The sequence below is a fragment of the Salminus brasiliensis genome, chromosome 7 (genome assembly GCF_030463535.1).
Source record: "Salminus brasiliensis chromosome 7, fSalBra1.hap2, whole genome shotgun sequence".
Classification (NCBI taxonomy): Eukaryota; Metazoa; Chordata; class Actinopteri; order Characiformes; family Bryconidae; genus Salminus; species Salminus brasiliensis.
Genome location: NC_132884.1, coordinates 31,407,179 through 31,423,839, shown reverse-complemented (window position 1 = coordinate 31,423,839; position 16,661 = coordinate 31,407,179). Strand labels below are relative to the sequence as shown.

Here is a 16,661-nt window from a genome sequence, read left to right as displayed (position 1 = left end):
CCAAAGAACAGAAAAAAACAGAAAAAGAACAGAACTAATATAGTGTTTCTTTTTTAAATGGGTTAAGATGAAGGTTCATTTCAGAAAACTTAGAAAAATCTGAGACACTGTTACAGAGCACACGTAATACATACTGAAAATAGCACAGCATGTGCTACCCCATGACCTTACACTGCATAAAAACAAGTGAGTGTGTATATGTGAGTGCATGCCTGAGCACTAGTCCTAAGGCCTTCTCTGCTCCCGTGCTCAGATGGTGTGCTGCATTAAGAGCAGATGTGTGTAGAGTATCCCAAAGCGAATGAGCCTCCAGCTTCAAGGCCTGCAACAAAACACTCCTCCAGCACAAACCTCTCCTCTCTCTTCCTTCCATCCCCCAGCTAAAGCAGACAACAGGTGGCCTGACAGCCAGACGGAGACAGACTCACCGGAACCACATGGAGAAATTACCATGGCGACAGTCCGGAAACACCCCACATTGGCTAACACACCAGACAGCGCTAGTCTTGCTAGAGACAGTCAGAGGTTAACTTTTACAGCACTCTGTGAGCCCACACGAAAAATAAATGACAGTAAAACAGCTCTCCATAACTGCTACAAAGATGCTGGCAATTTTAATTGAATATCTTAAAATATACAAACGGAACATGCAGATAACTGTATATAACCCTATTCATACATGAATCTGGTAAGATGGTGGCACATCTACGGCATTTAGCTGACATCTTATCCAGAACGACTTACAAGGCTACTCGTATAGGTGGGCCAATGTAGTGTTAGAAATAATAGGAATAGGCACATATAATAGGCACATAGGAAATAATCCTTATTTTCCATAGTCACCCAGGCCGAGAATCGAACCCCAGTCTCCCAAATGGTGTGGTAGCTCACTGGCTTTTAGCGATTTCATCTATTACAACACACCAACCACCGGCACAATTGCATATACATTGTATATAACCTTAATAGTAAAACACTGCCAATATATTGGCAGTCTCTATTCACCAGTCATATAAGCTATAGGGTTATAGCACATTGACAGAGAAACTAAACTTAAGTGAAAGTATGGAAGTGGAACAAATCATTTGTGTTTTTGTTAGGTGTTGTTATGTAACGCCTGGTGATGCGACTATGTATGAGTACTAGTCCTCACACACAGACAAATGGTCATAGTTGTATTTCATTGTACACTGATATGAATTTGTCTGCATGTTTTAATAAAAACAGCATCCTGAAACACACAAGAACTCAACAAAAGCCTTTGAGATTTGTAACAAGTACTATGAAGATCTGAACAAAAAAAAATAAGGATTATTTCCTATGTCTGGAAAATGGAACTATGTAAAAGAACAACTAATCTCAATACAACTCGAGTGAAGTACAAGGCTAATAAAAGGATGATAAAGTACACACAGTGCTAGTAAATCCAGCATTACTTCCGGCTTACACTCTCAAAAATAACTGTGTTTTTAAAGTTCTGTGAGTCATGCTTTAGAGGAAGCATGTTTGTAGTAGAGAAGCACTTTTTAAAGCAGCACTATGTAGCATTTCCCCTTAAAATAACTGCTTCGAAATCACTGTGATGCTCCACTGACTTCTAGGCAGAAAAGCACTGCTGTCATTGCTACTTTAAGTCTAGCACTTTGGAGAAGCGGGTAGGATAAAGCTTGCGAGACCACTGCATAACCCAACTCATATTTGTGTGAAATCCTGTCCAATAATATAAATAAAAACTCTACTTCTCTATGCTTCTTTTATTTACAGCGATGTTTCTGTATCTCTCAGCTTCACGACTGTAGGGGGAGCCCAGGAGCAAGCCGTGCCAATTTTTCATAGTGTTGCTTTAAAGGTTTACAAAAAAACATCACTTCATTTAAAGGTTCTTTACTCTCACACATCTCTATTACAAACATGGTGGTTCCTCTAGGAACCATTTGAAGCACCTTCATTTTTAAGAGTGCACAGTGTGTATGTCTTCTTCTCTTAAATATAAGGAGGGACATATATAGCCATAAATCAAATGCAGCAGGCTAAACAAACAGTGGCAATTCATTAGTAGTAATCAATTCCAATTTTGGAGAGAGAATGGAGCAAGTTGTTAATGTGTGTGTGTGTCTGTGTGTGTGTGTGTGTGTTTATATATGTGTGAGTTGTAAAAGCACTGAGCTGATCCTTGGAATAAGAAATGAGGTTGGCACAAGGGCAAGTTTATGTCTGTCTGTGTGTGGGTATGTTGGCAGTACATTGTCTAATCTAATAAGGCTAAGTGTATGCGTTTTTTTTTCTTGTTATGCAGGAGTTTGATGGTTTATTGATCAGTACACATCTCTTAATGGTGTGTAATGGAAGCTCTGGCATTAGAATGATGAATTTCCCAGCGTACCTTCACAGAGCATCAAATATGTCAGTGATTGGATTTTGCTGGGTTACTACTCCTATCGTTGACATATGGGTCCTCTATTATGGTGTGCCTATTGAGCGACAGACGTGGAATAAATTGCCTTTTAGCCCACTCCCATACTCCTAATCATCAGATTAGAAACTGCAGACCTGATCTGAGGTCGGTGCAAAAGGACAGGCCCTTCCAATGTTCTATGGCAGGTCTTTCTGGGACCTGTAATAAGCAGATGCATTTAATGCAATCAAATGCATTTCATGGACTGTATGCTTAACATAACATTTGAAACTAGGCATCTGGGTGCAGCCTCTCAGGGTAAAGTAGGTGGTATTATATGTAAACTTGTATGTAAACATTCAGATTTATATCAACCCGGTAAATAGAGAGCATGTATAGTGTATGTATAGTGTGTGTATATAATGTGTGTACATGTATAGTATAAGTTGAAATTATACAGGCGTGACAATAAACATGATTTGATTTACATGATGATATTACATTACAATTACAAGTTACAAAATTACATTATATAAGAAATCTACCTGAAAAATATAAAACTACAATTTAGTATGTATGTATTAGTCAAAGTATTATATATATATATATATATATATATATATATATATATATATATATATATACTATTTTATATAGTAAAATATTATATAATTTATTCAAACTAATATTTCCCCTAAAAAAAAAATACAATATCATCATATTTTATTAACATAAATAAATGACTGCTGAAAGAATGTAATGTACATCTTCTCTGTATCCCAATAACAGCCACCAATGGAGTAGGTGTGCTGGGACGCTGGGAGGAGGAACTATTTTTTTTACCCTGATGCTGCCGCCACCGTGTATTTCTGATACTTGACATACGGTTCTTGGTACTGTAACTCTTCGCAAATGTACACCCTCTTACCAATTCAGCAGGAATGTGTCTGCAAACAGTCACATTTTTCACAAACATTTTTTTGAATTACAAAGAGTGCCTCACTCCACACTGGTTGCAATGTGATCGCAGCATCAAAAACATCATTCTTCAGTATAAATTATTCAGTCTTGTCATTTAATTATTTCTTTTTTTGACATTTTTATTTGATTAATTAAATATTGAATATTTGGTATATATATACCAACATTGTTATGTCCTAGTTTGCATGCATTAACAGTAATGTAAGGCACATATTCAAACACTCTTTCCCCCTCTTTTGTACTGTAAAATCTAACTGAGACACCATGTAATACATCAAATTGAATTTTGTGTATCGTTACAGCAATAATAGAAATTGCCCACATTATGTGGAATAAAATACATTTTTCCTTTTGCTATTATGTTGCCATTTCAGGGTGTCACTGCCATGATAGAGCGGAGTATCTCATTTATAACTCAGTTTTTCTCTTCTAAATGCAAATCTGTGAGGAGAAGCACAGATAGCGTTCTCAGGATGTGTCAGTTGCGCACTAAGAGAAGGTTAAAAGCATCTTCCCTTCAAAACTGAACACAGACTCCCTACACCCTGGCACTGATCAGAGGAATATGGTGTCACACGTCTTGTTAGGAAAAAAATATGTTGGTCTTTTGAACATGCCAAGCTCTCTCTTGCAAGTGTGATCTTTCTCCTCATCCTGAAGATCTCATTCAAAAAGCCAGGAATGGACACATCTATAGAAATAATATAACACCCTAATTGAAATCCCAGAGTCTATAAATAAAGAGGAGTTTGAGAGAGGACAGAACATGATCACAAATGAAAAATGTCAGTTTGTCTTTTTCTTCTGGAGTCCAGATGCTGCAATGCCATCATCGGTTTAATTGAGGTCATCCCCACTAATTAGCACACAAATTAGATTAGCTGCAGTAGCCATGAAAATGGTGTGTATGTGTGTGTCAGTGAGGTGACAAAGACTGAGGGACACAGCCGAGGGAGGAAAAATGTATATGATGTATTTGGACATGAGGAACTAGCAAAAGAAAAGGGTACAGAAGGGATAGTCACTGCAGCAGAGTGAGGGTAGACTGCTTGACGTATATATACGGAAATTTACTGCTCACAGAAGGGATGACCGGAAGAAGCTCCCCTGGTGATGTCCATGCGAAGCTGGTGAAGTATGTCAGCACTAGGTGATGAACTGAGCTGGTGAAGCCTACGCAGCCCGATTTCTGCTAGGCTAAATCTAGTCCAGCTAAACAGCTCCAATCTCTTCAAAGTGATGCATGTCCCTTTGTTTTGTTTCACCATGTGCTCTTAAGCACATGACTCTGTTTGTTTCTTGTCTGTCCTAGCCCCGCCTGTCCATTAGTGTTCCTACCTGTGCCTCCTCTGTAACCACACCCCCTTCTTACTCCCAGGTGTTCCTCGTTTATCCTTTCTATAAAAAAACCCTTTGTTTCCTTCCTTTGTCTGGTCTTGTGCGTGTTAAAATGGTCATGTTCATGTGTTTGTGTTCATGCCAGTTTACGGTTTGTTGGCTTGGCCTGTCTGGTTTGTTAGTTTTAGTGCTTATGTTTACTTTTCCTGTTTGTTCTGTTTCTGTTTGTTTCTGTTTTTAGTCTTTGTTTTTGGTTTGTAGCCTGTCTGTTCTGTTTTGTTTTCCTTTGTTAATAAATACCCTGCATGTATGTCCGCCTCCGTCTCCAAGCTCCACCAAACCGTGACACACAGCTACCTAACCACACGTCATGCCAACTGGACACAGAGAGGACCCAGAAAGAATAGCAAGACTATGCAGAAAGACTCAGGAATAAAACAATTACTATGTTCTTGTTACAGTAACAAACTAAAACAAAGATATGCTATGCTTTGTGGCTCCTCTGAGCCATCATGGTGATGTAAATTAGCCAATCAATGCAGAGGTCATTTATTTTATTTTTGTTTTATGTCTTATTCTGAGGCAAAAACAGGCTTGTCAGTAGGCTAGTAAAACCAAATCTAGGCATTTTTAATTCCAATCAAAGTATATATTATTTATACTATTTACACATCAAAACAACAACAACTTAAATACATTATGGGCACCTTTAAACAACTAGTAATTATGTAATTATAATATAGTAATATATGTAATTATGCTGTTTATTAAATAAATCTCAAATTACTGTATTAAAAATACATTCCAGTGTTCATTCTAAAAGTTATTATCCTCTAGAGACACACATCTGTACAATTGCTTAATTAAACATATTGCTTAAAAGTCATTGCATTACATATGGAGTGGCCAAAAGTGATGGGACACTGAATACAATACAACAAATAGAAATTGTGCTATACTTGTGCATATAATGTCATATTTAAGTGTGTATCATATGAAGGGTTTGTTCGCTTTTTTAGCTATACAATAATGAACAAAATGTGTTTTGTTTTGTTTTTTACCATGACTGTGGTACCCAAGAACAAAAACTCATTACATGGAGAAATGGGCACGAGCAGTGCAATAAGAGTAGTTGTAATGTGTCATTTTCCACCTTTGATAAACGTCTCTACATTTTTTTATCTGTTTGAAAAGCAGAACACAGGCTACTTGTTAATTATCACATTTTCATAAACCTTTAGCTTTCCATCAGTCTCCCTCTCTCTTTATTCTGAGAGGCAGCTGAGTCATCTGAATGGGCAGAATGATGATTCTTGAAAAGAGGATAAAGGAAAGCAAGTGAACAGCATGGCCTCCTCTGATGAGAGCTTATGGTGGGAGAATGTTGATGGAAGCTGTAATGAGAACAGAGGGTGATGGGAATTGAAGCCTGAATGCTATTTATCACACAAGGTCTCAGTATGCCATTGTGCAATGCTATTAGTCTCATTGAAGCTGCTGATCACTGGGGTTAGAGGAGGTGAAATCGCTTCCTGCTTGCAAAGATAAAAGATAAAAATAGCTTTTCTGTCACACCCTTATCCCCTCCCCCATCTGCCTCTGCCTATCAGCAAAGGGCTTTGCTGATGTACGAACCCCTGGCCTTTCACTTCTTGATTAAGTTCCACCCTGACTCTGCACCATCATTATCACCTGCACCTGTTTCTCCTTCATGGACTCATTAAGACTCTCACGTGTAAAATCCTCAGTACACCTCTGAGGGCATGTTGTCAGTTTGCGGTTAGCTGAGGCACTGAAAGTCATTTTTCTTTAGGGGAATAATGAATGGGGCTCCGCGATGAACAAAAACATTCTGTCCTGAACATTTTTCTAAAGAATATCACTACCCTTTAAATTATGAGGCAATTAAAGCATAAACATTTTACCCTACAATAACACCTTTTTAATCATTCTGATGGTGCACTGACCTGTAATTGGGAGAATGTCACTGTTGGTCTTTGTTATTTCCATTCTGGGGCAATACGCTACTACTGCACTATGTGACTTTGGTGGATCTGCACGAGACCTCTCGCAAAAACTGTAATGCTATGTCATATTTGTGTAAAATCCTGTAACACAATCTTGTCAGTTGATATGCTTTCACCTGAAATGTCACTTCTGTATCTTTCAGCATGTTCACAAACACATGCATAAATGAGTTGGTTTTGTATTATACTTACATACATACTTACATACATATATGTCAATAACCTATAGTCTGCAACTACAGAAAATTCAGATTCTCACATAATGCTGCTTTAAAGGGCTCCTAGAATGTCAAACAATTGGATAATATCCCTGCTAGGTTAAAAGCTAGTGGTTTTCTTTACAAAGTCCGCTCTCTCATAAACAGACTGAACTACCTCAGATGACTACCAAACTGACATCAGAGGGGAAAGCTTATTTTTTGTCTCGGTAAGACTCGAGAAAGCCAAACTCAGGGAGCAAGTGGAAGGAAGGCTAAAAGCTAATCTGACAACAATCTCTGTAGCTTGCTTAGAGCACATCACACTGAAAGGACAAAATGAGAAGACAGCAACACTATTGGGTAAGACTCTGGAATAATGACAGTATTTGTATTACAGTGTCAAAACTATGCCATGCCCTCTTTAAGCCCTTTTTAAATAGCAAGCCCTCTTAAAATAGAAAATCTGTGTTTTTCATTCTAAGAGAAAATAAAAGGGTTGTAAACAGGCTTGTAATATGACATCTGAGAATTGCTGGAATTTTCCACTCCAATTTATACATAAAAAATGCTTAAAATACTTGTGGAAACACAAAAATTGCTACATGAAAAAGAACAGTTCTGTGTACCAAATGCTCAGAAAAGACAATAACTTTAATATCACAATACTCCCATAAACTAGCAGGCTTTGCCCAGTGTGTCTGTATTTTAGAGCTTTCATTTAGTAAATATTACTATAATATAACATCAGGAGTATAAAAAATGCATCAGAGCATTGTGCTGCATGCTAAATCAGCCTGAAAACTGTGTTTGTTAACTGTATTGATTTGTAAATGTTGGGATATTGGAATCAGAAATCAATCAATGTTACATTACAGTAAAAGAACTTACTTCTGGATGGATAGCGCTGGTAGTGCTGCATTGATAAAACCAGGCTTTTATGAGTTATTAAACCAACATACTGGAAAACCAGAAAGCTTTCAGTGATCTTATGATGAAGATCCACATATTAGATATTGTGTGCCATTAAATATTCATTCCACTACTGTTGATATAACCAAACTGGGGGGTGGAAACTGTTTCATGGTGATTTGAATGGAAATAACTTTTCTATCAAATTACTGTATCAGATGCTGTTTGAACCAATTTAACACCTGGCTGTACCTGCTTTTGAGAGCATTAAACTTAATCTTTTATGTACTGTCTATTAGGCATTACTGCCTCCAAAACACGATTTCACCATTAACACAAATGTGAATTCATGTGGAAAATTACAGTAATTAACTGGCAGCAGTTTTACCAGCACAGTGCTGTTTTTGTACAGTGCTGACATTACAAATACTGCACACTGCTGTAATCCGAGTATGTATCTTTCTTTCTACAGATGGGAAAAGGTATTGTTTGGATACAGCACTTTTGCACTGTACTGTTATTCAGATAATAACAATTTAATTGCATTTTACAGTAGTCGACCATGGATATGTCAGGGCAAAAATGACATACTCTTGTATTTTAACTACAGCGAATAAAAGCCAAAGTACAGAGTACAGTCAGACTATTAAACAATAACCCTGTGTCTGTTTTAGTATATATTTCTGGCTGGAATACAATTAAAAACAATTAAGATGCGTCCCATGTTTTTTTGGGGGTAATAAAAATGTTTAAGCAAAAATAAATAAAAAGCAAAATAAAGGATTTTTAACAGAAACTACCAAAACCATCAAGAATGCTGAGAAACCAAATCCCTTCAAATTCAGAGAGCTTTATAAGACCCCACGAAGTCCCGGTCAATTTCCTGATATGATCTGATCATCCAGATTAATCTTACTTTAAATCAAACCATTTGTCTCTTCATTTATCCTGCCTTCATTTAATCTGAAACTGAGAGCTTAAAAGGTTCCAAATTGGCAAGTTTACCAGATGATCTAGAAGGATGACAAGCAGCAGTGGATGAAACATTCTGGGCTGAAGCAGGGAAAGTGCATCTACATCAGCTCAGTGACTTTGGCCGTGGAGCTCCCCTTGATTGTGCTCAGCTTAATGCAGAACAAATGCTGACATTTTCATGCTTTTATAAGGTCTCAGTTCGATATCTTGAACAAAAGAATATTGCGAATTCATTGAGCAAAGAGCAGAGAACAGCGGGTGCTCGGCCGAGGAGCGACGCAAAGGCCAAACATAGACAGTTTAAAGAAGGAAATTGAAGGGGCATGGAAAGACAGGGAACACTGGATGACTAAAAAAATGGATGAGTCGAGCGGAGGACTAGGAGTTCAGCAATTTCGGGACTTCAGAGGGACTGGTGACCTTTTGAACTGGGACATTGTGTTATTATGTCAGACTGATGTGGCATGTGAGGGAGTGATGGAGAGAGTGTTTGTTTGAGAGATAGAGAGACAAGGAGAAAGCTAAATAAAGTGTATGTGTGTGTGTGCGTGTGTGTGTGGGTGTGTGTGGGGGGGGGCTGTGTTCTGAAATAAGGAACGTCAGGTCACCAAAAACTAGGACATTAAACGTGGCCAACAGAGTGAGACTGAGAGTGAGAGAGAGTGAGAGAACGTGGCTGGGGACGAGTCACACTTGTTTTTCAGCACATCATGGTTTTTATCCCCGTAACACTCTCCTAATAGCAGGTATTACACAACTCATCACGGCCCTCAAAGCCTTCAGGAAGTGCCAGTCATGCTGCTTCCTCAAACAAGATGAAGCTAACTGAAGCGGAGAGCGTCTGTACTAGCCGTTATCTCCCTCAGACAGCTGCACTGCACTGCACACGACCTGAGCATGGGACACGTTTTGTGGTGGTCCGTCACTGTGAGATGGCGTTGGTTGGGCTACTCGTACTAAAGTGTGGATGTGTTCAGGTGGCATGAACTGGAGGTGAAAATGTGGCCATTTGGATTGTTCTGGAGAAGACACATGAAACTACTTGCTTGTGGTGTGTTTGTGAGTGTGTAAGTAACCTCTGATTTTACTGTGGCTCCCCAGAGTGATGCTCCATATGAAGCTGGGGAAAGAGAGAGTTTAAAAAAGGTAGCGAGAATGCTAAAGATAGTGAGAGCGAAAACATTTGTAGAGAAGGAGGACAGGAGTGACATAGAACGAAAGAAAGAAAGAGATAGAAAAAGAGAGAGAGAGAGATAGTAGAGAGAGAAAGGGGTGGGTTGGGGAGACGAGGGGCAGATAAAAAGGCAGAAGCTTTAAAAGCTTTGGTGGGATTTGTCTCCAATAAGCCTCCTACAGATTAGAACATGTTAATGTAATGCTCCCTCTCCCAGAGTCTGCGACTGTATGTGTGTGCGAGTGTGTGTGTATGTGCGTGTATGTGAAAACACATGAGTCTCTGTATGTCCATATAGGTGGACACCTACAATGTGATACTGCAAAAGTATGTGGACAGACTGGACACTGGGATGTGTGTATAGGTGTGTGTGTTTCATAGACAGGTTTTATGATGCAGCCTCTGCAGGACTGCTTTTATTTGTATGACTTGAAATGGATAAACAATCCTTACGACCCTATTGCTCTGGAAACTCTATGGTCATTAATGCAGATACAGTGACAATAGGGTGCCAGTGTGTTTTTTCACCAGGCTTTTATTGGCATCCATCCTATTTTTTACACTGTTAGCAGACCTTCAACCCTAAAGGTCAAAAGGTCTTTAATGTGGCCATCAGCACAGATCAATAACACTCTGAGGGACAGGCAGTAGCTGGCTTATTGGCTCTCAGACACTCAGATACTGAAAGGCAGTAAATAACATCCTTGTTTGGGTGAGGAAGATGAGATAAGAAAGAAAAATTCTGGACTATTCTAAAAAAAAAAACTCGACAGTATAGTTAAAATATGTAAAGAAACTATGAACGCTGTAATGCATTGAATTGGGTCATCAAAGCCAGCCCAACTAGACAAGTTTTTCTCTTGGAGCTGTGGTGCTCATCAGCTGGAGCGGACTTTATTGTGGCCCAGAATGCCACTCTATGCTATTAGAAATGCAGATTTGCACAAGTGTACTACATTTCATTTCATTCTGTGAAATACTGGGAATAATAACAAATGTCACCCTGCACCCCTACAGTCGGTACATGTTCTATTTAATATTCTATAGTTAAAATAAACATAAATAAACATTAGTATTTATTTTAGATTATGTTAAATAATTGTTCTACTATAAAAGGAATTTGTTTTTTTTCTTTCTATTAAAAAAGCTTTACCAGTGTAAATTGTAATAATTATATAGATGACATAGATGTGCAGAAGCACGTATACATAGTTTGTCTAGTCCCTGTAAAGATATACTGCCAATAGAATAGGACTCACTGGAGCAGATAAACATGAACTTATTGGCACCATGCCTAATGCCAGGTGTGGGCTAGAGGGGTAATAAGTGGTACTGTGTTCTCTGGAAAGATGGTGCTCCATCCAATACTTTTTGAATGAGGTGGGGTGGTGATCATCCAACATCCTAACCTAAAATATTATTGTTGCTGAATGCAATGAAATCCTCACACACCCCTGGACAGTAGAGACAGTTGCTCCAACAAAAGCAGGACAAACAATGTTTTAATACCCTTGATTTCGGAAGAAACAATGAAAAAGCAGGTTTATTTTGCATTGCATTTAACTCAAAGTATCTATTTGAGTTGAGTTAAACCAGTTAAATTATTTGTTTTTTTGGTGAAGTTTCCACCCACTTCTTCATAGTGTATCATTACACCTCTAAAGGAAACCCATAGACTGTATATATGCAATCACACAGCAGTTGTGCTCCAATGAGCTCCGTTCATTTCTCACTCTGGCAAATCGACTTCATCTTAACTTGATCCGTCTCCCAGAAACTTCACTTGCTCAAGGACAGCCAACCACATCCCAGCACTGGGACTAATTCCCACAGTGATTTCCAGCTTCTTCGATAAATCCCCCATCAATGACCGCCAAACAACCCAACCTCCAACGTCCCTCCCCTCTGTGTCCCTGCGGGCCACATAGTCACGCCCATCTTTTTCAATGTCGGAAAGTCAGAGACATTCAGAAAGGAGAGATAAAGGGACTGATAGTCCTGTGCACTTGGGAAAGGCCCTGCAGCAGTATTAAATGAGGACAAACTCTTACCTTTGGTAAACAGAGAAAGGCTTGCGGTCTTCAAATTCAGGCCAAGAGGGAGTAGGAAAGATCCTACGAAAAAACACAGTAGTATCACGATTATCTTCAAAGTACTGACCAATTTTCATCCTCAACATCTGTTGTTGATGGTTACAATAATTAGACAATTCACTCTACAAAGTCAATGAACCAACACAGCTTTCTTCAGAACTTTCCAATGTCACACATATTAAAAATAACGGTGCCTCAAATGGTTCTTTCTGTGATGCCAATGCCATAGAACAACAACTTTCGTTTTTATAAATCAGTGGTTACCAACCCTAGTCCTAAAGGACCTTGTCTATGACCACCTTTAACTCAGAAAAGGCTTGTTAATTACAGTTGCAGTATGTATTATTAAACCCCTTTTTCATATTAGCTTTATTAGCCAAATTTACAAACTGTCAACTGTTTGCAGTAAACCAATAAAACAAGAACAACACAACTAACAGAACAAGTGCTTTCTCCAAGTTCAACACCAAATGCCACTTTTAATGACTACACCAGTTTCAGAATTAATCAAATGCTTCATAACAGGTGTCTTTGGTGCTAAATAGAGTACCCTTTTGCTGTTATGACCTGCTGCAAACGTGATGCATAACCAGATTCCAGCTTCTGGCAACATTGCAGAGAAATCCTAGCCCATTCCTCATGGGCAACGGCCTCTAGTTCACTAATATTCCTAGGTTTGCGTGCTGCAACCATCATTCTTTCTCCATCCATGTGCAGGGCAAGATGGATTCAAGTACCAGGGAATCCTAGGTAAAAATATCCTGCCTTCTGTGAGAAAAGCTTCCAATAGGACAGTGATCCCAAGCATACCTCAAAGTCCACCAAGGCTTGGTTTCTGATTCTGGGGTGGTCGTCACAGACACCTAACTTGAACCCTATTGAAAATCTTTGGTGGGATTAGAAGAAGGCAGTTGCAGCATGAATATTAGTGAACTGGAGGCCACTGCCCGTGAGGAATGGGTTAAGATTTCTTGAGAATGCTACCGAAAGCTGGTGTCTGGCTATGCATCACGTTTCCAGCAGGTTATAACAGGGAAAGGGTGCTCTACTAAGTACTAAACACAAAAAAAAAGGACAAGGAGTCCACCAGGACCAAGGCTGGGAATCACTGCCATAAAGAACCATGCTTGTAAATAAAGAAGATTTAAAGAAGGTCTAAAGAAACTTCACTTCATGTATACCTTTGAAATGTTCTCTCTATTACAAGCTTGTTTCTTTATAAAAACAAAAGTGTGGCATCACACAAAGAACCATTTGAAGCTTGAAGCTTGAACCTTTCTTATTTTTAAGAGTGAACTGCCAATTGAATTAAAACGTTCATCCACAAAAGCTTTGGAATTGCAAATAATACATTTTAATTGCACTATAAAGTGACAAAGTGTTACGCAGCAATTGAATTATCTTTAAGATGAATCATTATTTTACTAGCATTTGATCAGAAACATTGGAGAGATAAAAGAGTTTAATTAGGATCTCAGACTACGATAATTTCCAGTGTGAGACTCTGTAGCTTCAGGCTTTTTACTTAAAAAAAACGGAATCATTAAAAGCGTCTGCGCCAATGTCAACCCAATTAAACAGGCATTACAATCATGTACATCTCCTGGGTTCATGAAGCAGTCTGCTCTCTGTTGACTCAGATGCTGGGGACCACCAGTCATTAACAATGAATTAGCTTAATTGGGATATCTTTAATGATTTTCCAGCAATCAGTGGTTACGGTTAAATGTATTAATGTGCCAGGTTTCACTAGATATTCCTTCGTTTCCTGGCTTGCCTGGGGTCTACATCATTTCTGTGTTTCACTTTGAGTCGCAAGGTAACGAAAAAGGTCTCTTAATGGCCGTTTTACATCATTTTTTGGCAACTGAAATTTAATTAAAGTCAGCGTCGGTACATTCTGCTGAAGGTCAAATAAAAATCTGAAATCTGTTGAGACCCTCAGTTCTTAACGCTGTATAATTTAGTAAGAAAGAATTGGATCTTCAGGAATTTACCCATGTGTGGCCTAGATTTGCAAAGCAAACAACAATCTACAAATGAAAAAGCAGACATCTCTCCAGTGATGATACAATAAGATCAAATAAATGTAAAAAAAGCTATTATACCAGAAGGCAAAATGACTGAGTACTACTGTATTTCATATTGATTTGTCCTCTAATATATAACTAATAAGAAAAAGCAATATGTGCAAAATACCAAGCCGATTTTAACACCTTGAAACATGCCCAAATAAGGCTGTTATAATGGCCCTAAAGGAACAACAGCAGGCTGACAAGCTGAAAATTGCACTGGGAATTTGGGAGGACTCCTGTCGCCCTGTTTTAACACTTCATTCATGTTCTTTATTTCAACACAGATTTGCAACGTGCCACTGTGGGAATAACATCTATCGCAAAAAAAAGTCATTTGTCACATTTACTGCATTTTAAATTTAAATGTATTTGTATTCATAAAACTATTATCATAAAATGGCTTATGTCACATCCTGTATTGCATGCAAACTTTATGATACATGAGCTTTCTGTTGTGTTGTGGAGAAATTACGGAGAAAAGAAGAAGAAAAAAAAGCCTGAAAAGATTTGTTATGCACCCTCTATCCAAAGCACAACTGTACTTAAAGTAGGCTACATTGTGTAGTGTTTGTGTGTCTAAGGCCCTTGGATGTCTCGGGGGGCATTTTTCAGAATGACGGAAAGAGAGGCAGAGTGGTCTGAGAGAGTACAGGAGGAGACAGGGAAGTGCCCTTGAGTAGAATTTGCAGAATTCTTTTTTAAGTGGCTGCCAGTGTGAGAGAGTGTGTGCTAAACGGATCAGTAAAGCAAATCGTGTGCTGCGAGAATCGTCCAGCAGGTTCCTATGGTCAGTCTTTTTGCGGTTTTAATACTAGCATAGACAATAGGGGTGACCAATATATATATATATATATATATATATATATATATATATATATATTTTTTTTTTTTTTTTTAATTATTAACAGTTTAGTAGTAGAAGTAGTTTAGTAGTTTAGAAGTAGTAGTAGTGGTAGTGGTAGTAATAATAATAGTAGTTGTAATAGTAATAGTATCTTACAAATGAAGCTGGGGACTATAAAACAAGGCACTAAACTGTTTAGATTTGAAGCTTAAGGCTAATTGAGGAAAACCATGAATGATAACACCCTCTGACAGGGATTTAGGCTACAAAACACAAAAAATATATATTTTTTATCAGTAAGGGGAAGGACCATATATCAATAAACTGATATGATATGATGCTCAACTGATATGATTAGTTTGTGTCCTTAATTATTCATGAAGCAAACCTGCATAAAGATGCTAAGCTTATTTACAACAGTCATCACTAAGATTCACATGTCCGGAATGCAAACTACTGTTATCTTATAAGTGTCCATGTTAGAATTGTTGTATAATATGCCAAAAAATATAATTCATAAATTATATATTATGTCATTTAGTTCGATGCATTTCCTTGAGCTGCTGCTGACTTTTATTTTACACAAAATGGACAAAGGTGATGGGACACCTGCTCATTTGATGTTAATAAAAATACTTTACTCTGCTTTTGTTGGAGTAACTGTCTCAACCATCCAGGGAAGGCGTTCTACTAGATTTTGGAACATTGCTGTGAGAATTTGATTGCATTCTGTGACAAGAACTTTAGTGAGGTCAGGGTGTTGGGTGATCACCACCACACCTCATCCCCTGCTCATCCCCCCAAAGAATTGCATGAAGCACCATGATTCCAGAGAGCACAGTTCAATGCTTTGGGGCTTTATACCCCTTTATATCATCCTATTGTATTGCCAAAGCCTTTTTACAGGGACTAAACAAGCTATGTATGCATGCATCTGCACATCTGTGTCAGCAATGCTGTTCAGAAAAGCTTTAGGCTCAGTACTACAGTACCTCATACAAAAATTAAGCTCAGACCTATTTATAAAAAACTTCCTTGTGACCAAAAACAAGACAGTGGGCCTACTATCTTTCCTTGCTACCGAAAGCTATTGGTGAGTAGCTACTCCCTTGAAAGTGTCTGCAGTGGAAAAGCAGTCAGCTAGGGGAATACTGTATTTGGCTTTGTCGTAGCATAGCTCCAGTTTTTGCTCCACTTATTGCTCTAGTTTTATGATCTGATCCGGTTTGTACTGCCTGTGCTTCTTTTAGCAAGGTGGAGAACGAGTGTCCTCAAATACAGGGCCAGTACCAATAGCCGTTTGCTATGGACACAGTAAAGCATTTCCAAAATTCCAAAATTCTTAGTGAAACCCAGCAATACTAAACCTTGACCTGCACAGTACAAATCAAAATGTAATTCCAAAATTCCAGTAAAATAAATTCATAGTAATGCACTCTGTTCACTGTTACTACATTGCCCTCTATTATGTTTGAGACAATGGCATAATCATATTTTATTTGCCGCTCTACTGTACTGTTTTAAATGTCTACTTAAATAAGTGTTAAAGTTTATATTCTCAGATTTATATGAAGGCTATTCTTACAAAGTAAAACTTACAGAACTTTCTACACATGGGATGAGTGCCAATGCAAGTCAGGGAAAATGTTA

General features: G+C 38.3%; 1 protein-coding gene across 5 annotated transcripts in view; it reads right to left on the bottom strand.

The window, feature by feature from the left end:
* dlgap4b (discs, large (Drosophila) homolog-associated protein 4b) overlaps positions 1-16,661 on the bottom strand; it is a 152,204-nt gene that overhangs the window by 95,465 nt on the left and 40,078 nt on the right. For 4 of the 5 annotated variants that reach the window (XM_072684597.1, XM_072684600.1, XM_072684599.1 and 1 more), the window contains exon 2: positions 12,051-12,113. The exons of the other annotated variant lie outside the window; for it this stretch is intronic. The gene's annotated coding sequence lies outside the window, so the exon portion shown is untranslated. The remainder of the gene's footprint in view (positions 1-12,050; positions 12,114-16,661) is intronic. 5 annotated transcript variants of the gene reach the window in all.